Here is a 6,550-nt window from a genome sequence, read left to right as displayed (position 1 = left end):
CAGCAGCGTGTGCTTCATCTGGTGAAAGGGGAGACGCTTGTTTTTGAATGGATTAGTTAATGAGTGATAAGTTTTCCGAGCAGGAAATTAACATTTTTTAATCATAATAAAAGCGGAAATGATGAGGCGAAAGGTTTTTACGTTGTTTTGGGGGCTCAATCTTCTTTTCAAAGTTGTTTTATATCCCAAAATTGCCCGGATAACAGTCAATTAATTGATATGAAAACAGTAATTGACTTCGTAGGACTGATGGCCATTTAGATACTCAAATAAATTTTAAAATATTCCCTTAATTATCAATTGAAAATGACGAAAATTCAAAAATGAATATTCAAAATTGAATTGTCCTCAAAAATCGCTACACCTCTCCAGAAATTGCTCAATGTTCATTTTCACAAGAGCAACTGACATTTATTCATCTCGCTGTCCCTTCGTGTTGTGCAGCATTTGCCCTCTCCTGAATTACAGTTGAAACACTTGAGAGAACAATACAACGTTGGAATGTGAAACGAATGCTCAACCGCTTCTCCCCATTCGTAATTCGAAATTTCGCGCTATGTACAAAGGCCACCCCTTATGTATTTGACGTACTGTCTATGCAGGAGTTACGTTGACAGGCTTGAAATTGTTGGATATTGGCTGGGCTAGTGGTAGGTGTACCACTGATAAATCAAATTTTTTCCCATTCCCTTCAACGAATTATTCCCCAATTGCGAGGAAAAAAAGCCACCAAGACCCGAAGACTCTTCGTTATTATCAGCCTCGACTCCAAATAACTCTGATAAAGGGAAAAATTTTCATATCCGTAAAAGTACGTAAAAGGAGTTGGCCAGGAAAGCCTCTGGGACGAAGCAACTTCCCGTAACTCGTTTAGTGAGTTTAAACCGAGTTCTTAACGCCGAATGCATTAAGCACTCCTTATTCCTTACGCAGAAAGCACGACAGTTGGGAAAAGACTGGGCTCTCCCAATTTAATCTAAAACTCTATTTAGCAGATCTGAGAGCTACATAGCTGGACAATCTCTTTGATGCTTTAGAGTCAAGTTGAGAGTCATTCGAGTGACATTGGAGACGAGAATGTATGGAATCTCAACTGCAAGTTGATAATAAGACGGTTAGTAACGAGTCAGATTCACCGGTGCAATGCAGAGGCGAAACGTATCTACAGAAATGACGAAGATTCAAGTGAGAAGTTCTTAAGAGACGAGGTTGAGTAGCGAAGACGGGCTACTGCTTCTTCACATTCGTTAATAGACGAATTGGAATTTTTTTTACACAAGTTTTCGCAAATAATACACTGAAAACAATTTATTTTCAGAACTCTCACCAACTATACGTGAGACTGAACGCTGACGAGAATGAGGGGAAGTCAAAATTATTTTTATATCCGAGATAGAATTGTTAAAAAAATAAAAGTTATTCAATTGTTTTTGCCTTATTACTGAGGTCTATCATTCTGTCCCAACCGTATAAAACGAAATAGATTTCACTTTTTTATTTTTACATCCAATAATAATGCAGTTATCGTTATTCCAGTAACGAAAAAAATCCGCGCCCGCTCGCCCGCTCGCCCGCTGTAGTTCCACGTAAAAAAACAAACGCGAATCGGAACATAACGGCCATGATGCAAATGCGCCACAGCACGTCCCCCTCCCCGCGCCGCTAAGATTGCTACGACGCACAAAGAAAAAACGTTGGTCATTTTTCATTTGTGCGAATACCAATAATTTTCCTCTGAATATTTTTATTCGTCAACATCACACGCATTTTTCATGTACGCAGATGAATTTATTTTCTCAAACAAACACGGTGCTGATTTTCCCCGACAATTGCTGCCCTTGTATGACCGCTGCTTGTGCACGCATAACGCGCCGTGAAAAACAACGGCCATTTTACAGCTCTACTAACAGCCACCTCAGTCTCAAAACGCCTTGTACACGGCGGAAGCGTCGCCGGAAGCGTCACCACTCCGAAAAATCACTTTTGTTTTATAATCATCATAAGAAAGTGTCGGAAATTCGAGGCCCCGATAAACCGGAAATCCCCGTAAGACTCACGCCGCGATAAAAGGAAGATTAACAAATGAAAAGAGGTGCTTACAAATTGGTATGTGGCATCACGAAGACTCCTCAGCACTCACATGAGACACTCGGCGTGTGGCATCATCAGCAGACCTTCCGAGTAATTTCCATGATAAAAGCCATATCCACCAAAGCCCCCTCGCCTTGTTCCTCCCTTTCCCGGCTCTTATTCCGTGTATATCGTTACATGTCACCGTGACTGTTATTTGGCTCCCGTTCCGTGCCCTCTCTTTCTCCTGTGCTTCCCTCGTCTTTTCCGCGTCTTGTCGATTCCTCGCACCCCTACGCGCACCCCCCCTCACCGCTAGAGCGCACAATTCCGACTGTGTATTCAGCAACGCAGGCAGGACGAGTGTGTCGCGCCCGCCGCGCAGTCTCGCTCCGGATTGGTCGACAGTAGATCCGCGGCAAAGCATCTCAGACCACAGACCAGTTGAGCGCGAGGTCTCGCTTCGAGCGGTTGTGCGAAGGAGCTGTTACTGACGCCGTTTCAATATTTTGTGAAGTTATCCCTTACGATCATAAAGAAAATTAACAAAGGTTTTCTCGCGAGTTTTTGAGTTACGGTTGAATAAGTGTGAATGTTTGTTTTAGTTTTCTGTTTATAAAACTTGGAACTATTGTGAGAGGAAGAAGTTTCAGTTATTCTTGAGTTATGAGTTATTGAACGTGATTTTGAGATATTAAAAATAGTGATTATATTATTTGTTTATTACAAGTGGCTTTGGATTTTTTTTATTGCTGGAGTTGGGAGAGTTATCATCGGTGAAAACTGGTAAGTCAAATATTCATTTGACTACTTTGGTTTCTCTGAGGTAGATAAACTCGGGGGAGAGAATGTTTTGTTTTGGTGAAAGACCTTGGCTAGCGGTTGAGACTGCCGTAATGAAGTGCTTTTATTTACCTCTGGGAAAGCCAAAATAGGAGTCGAGCACGTGCCGTCTGGCGTAACTTATTGATGGACTGCAAGTTGTATCGGGAATTTAGTTTGAGAGAAAATAAGTAAGAGAATGAAAGACGGGGGATGGACGAGGGGAAGATCGTTCAACGAACTCCGCGGCGTAGCATTGGAAAAGAGGTAGAGAGGGGTCCTGGGGACATCGGCAAAATCAACCAACTCCAATGCGAAATAAACGACTGGAAAAAGGCCCCAACAATTTTTTTTCTTCCACTTCTCTTTGGCGTATTCCCTTTGCCTTGCGGGTGAGGAACCTGCCCGGTTTCTTCTTTCGCTCTCATAATCATTTTATCCTTGTTTCTCATGCCCACTATCGTTCAGGGCACGTACTACGGGGGTTCGTGAATGAGACATGGGAAACGAGTTGAAGGGAAAGAGCAAACGTAGTAGAAGAGAAAAAAAAATTATTTTAAAAAGGGGAAAAGAGAAAAGAGACTGGATCGTGGGGAGGTAACAATACCGGGAGAGACTCGGTTATTCCTGTGCAACGGCGAGCATTTTAAATACTTTGAGTGGTTTTTATTATTCGTTTTGTGGACCGCTTGGGATTGCAAAATCCCGCTTGCCCTGGCCCCGGGCAATTTTTTCCCGATTTGTGAATGGAATTAAAACGTAAGGTTGTATGTCGATGGCTCTCGGTGGGCGGAATGGGATGCGGGGGCATTATGCATTTGCGTTTTATGTACATGAGTTAACTGACGGTGATTTCCGTTTCTCGTTTGGGGAGGATGGATTAAGGCCTGCAGGTTATGCATGCTGCGGAGGAATCGATTAGCGAGCTCAGTATCGGTGGCGTATTAATTTCAGGAGGGGCTATTTGGGGGTGGTAATTATTCAGAGAGATTCTCGGGGAAATACTGATGAACTAAATGTTTGAAAAGAAAACCATGGAGATAGGGAAGTGTTTGATAATATAAAAATGGTTTAAATTTTTTGTATTTTTCCAACTGATGAATGTTTCATTGCTTGGAAAATTTTCTTCTCGCCATGAATTATTTTCTCTCATCTAACATTAATCTACTCGTTACTCCGCGGAAGTAGCATCTACGGAATATTGTAGTTAACGACTCGGCATTATTTAAATATTTATCCATAGGGGGTCAAGTGTCATTGCCCGTCGGGTATAATATTCCATGGAACTCTTACCCTAATATATTAATTATATCCCTCATTCTCGCAACAGAATAATATTCTTCATTATTAAAATCGTGAAATATACCCAAGTCAAGTGAGTTCACTTCGAACTGTTTATCCGAATTTAGCAAAAAAAAATTTATCAGATTTCTCCTATCGAAATTATAAATTTCCCCCATAAATGTTGGAATATTTTAGAGTCATTAATAACCACACTCAATATGATTGAATTCCTATAAACGTTCTCACGCGGTAGGCGAACAATTCGACTCTAACAGAAAATTAGAAAAACGTTTGTGTCGAGATATTAATCAAATTATTCCCGTTATTAACGCTGAGTGGCCTTGGGAAGAGTATCAGTGATTTATAAAAAAAAGTACAGCGCGAGATCATTGAGCTCATCGGTCACGAAGCCGGGATGATGGAACAAAATCCATTCGTCTCGGGCACTGATGCGCGCCGGCTTTGAGGTGTCTTTGAAGACCTCTCGTTCACATATTTTTTACTCTTTAAATTGTGCATGAGTTCATTCCTCTTCATCTTTCTCCTTGGCTTCACAAGTTTTGTGGTACCCGTCGGACGAAAATTACGAGTAACAAGATTTATTTCATTTAAATGAGGATGTGCGCTAGGCGCTTAGCTGGCCCATGGGGGGCATACGTTTTCATGCATTAAAGGTCTTCTTTTTGTGCCGTGATGAGAAATCGGGTGGTGGGGATGAGCGGGGGGAGTACATGTGGAATAAATTTTAAAAATGATCGTGATAACGCATGATATAATGTGATGTAAAATACAGTAGTCAAATTTCGCAGTAAAAGAGAATGTAAAATCGGCAATGGTAAAATTATGGGGTTATAAAATATGGAAAATTTGTTACATTTTCGATATCAGCTTTCAACATGTAAATTAATTAGATTCAATGCAGTCAAATTATCGTGGATATTGAATGATATGAGAATAAATTCAATTTCGTAAGCAACATTTAATGTCGATCATTCCGGATCATTTTCACCGTTAAATAGCGAATTTACATGTTTATGGAGGATGAAAAAATATCTTGTTTTTTAGAGAAAATTTTATGGCTTTTTCCTCTTTGAATAGGTGATTTTTTAATAGAATAATAGCGCTTTTCCTCCATGTATCTCGGCGTTTTAACGATTTTTTTAGCATGAAATTATCTCTCATTTTATTTCTCTATTTTTCTAACGTAAAGGTATATGAGGTGCTTTCCACTCAACGGAAGGTGTTGAAAAGTTTAAGGGTGAAAAAAAAAAGCGTTTATGAGTGGAGGAGATTGTTGATTTTTTGAGAACACAGGAGCTGTCACGATACAGGAGTGAAGGGAAAGGAGAGAGAGAGTGAGATGGATACAGAGAACTTTGGACAGGCAAAGCGCACTGCACATTGACATGTATGAAAGCGGTGTGTGCGGTCGGGTGGTGGGTCACAGGGAGAAGGCCCAATGACACGTGTCACTGGCACGTCGTGTTGGCATTTACGCGCACTAAACTCATCGTTTCGTTTAACGTGTCCCTTCGTGATCCTGTCATTTTTTTCTAACGCCTGCTTTGCCATCCATTAATATTCCAGTCGGCTCTGGGGGACAAGTCAAATGGAGATTGAATTTTTTTTTTCTCTCAATCTTATTACTGCGGTAGCAAATAAAACGTAAAAATGGTGCGGGCAATTTCTGTAAATATTGTAGATTCATCTGGGGTGAGAAATAAATGGAGTTTGATTCGTATTTGCACTTGGATTTACACTCGGCTGAGAGTGGAAAAGTTTGATCCAATACATTAAATGTGTAATTACAGTTTGCTCGTTGCAAATTACACGAAAGTTTATGTGTTTATTCGGGTAAGAAGTGGAGTAGAGTCATCACTGAGTGCGATGTAAACAGACTGCACGGTGCAACTGGCAGGAAAAATTGCACGCTCCATTCGTCTCGGTACTCAAATGTAAACAAATATACACTTGAGCATTTAAGTTACGTTAGAATGGGAGGGAAAAATGGCGAAACGCTCTTCACTCGTCTCAACGGGAGCGATTCATTTACGTTGGGAGGTTTTTTTTTTCACCAAGAAAAAAACGTGTTCAAATGGAGTTATTCTCAATTATCAGACTAATGGATGAAACATACGGGTATGAGATTGTTAACTGCGGTGAATATGTAATACACGATGTGAAACTACTGATGGGACTATTATTATTAATGAAATTATGAAGTATTGAGCTTATAAACGTGATGAAATGAGCACTTTGTTTGCTCTTAGGGTATAACACGATATATCGGAGCATAACAAATCGCTTCTGTCTGTCCGCCTTTCTCTATGGAAATTTCTTTTTTAAAAATTAGTAGATTATTCATTGAAGCTTT

General features: G+C 40.4%; 1 protein-coding gene across 2 annotated transcripts in view; it reads left to right on the top strand.

Moving 5' to 3' along the window:
- The first annotated feature begins 2,451 nt into the window (after window positions 1-2,451).
- The window catches only part of Sli (slit), a 255,780-nt gene continuing 251,681 nt past the window's right edge, over window positions 2,452-6,550 (top strand). For both annotated transcript variants that reach the window (XM_064134630.1, XM_064134621.1), the window contains exon 1: window positions 2,452-2,856. The gene's annotated coding sequence lies outside the window, so the exon portion shown is untranslated. The remainder of the gene's footprint in view (window positions 2,857-6,550) is intronic.

This window comes from Diachasmimorpha longicaudata, chromosome 1, assembly GCF_034640455.1.
Source record: "Diachasmimorpha longicaudata isolate KC_UGA_2023 chromosome 1, iyDiaLong2, whole genome shotgun sequence".
Taxonomy (NCBI): domain Eukaryota; kingdom Metazoa; phylum Arthropoda; class Insecta; order Hymenoptera; family Braconidae; genus Diachasmimorpha; species Diachasmimorpha longicaudata.
The sequence above is the reverse complement of the archived record's forward strand: the minus strand, read 5'-3'. Positions and strand labels throughout refer to the sequence as shown.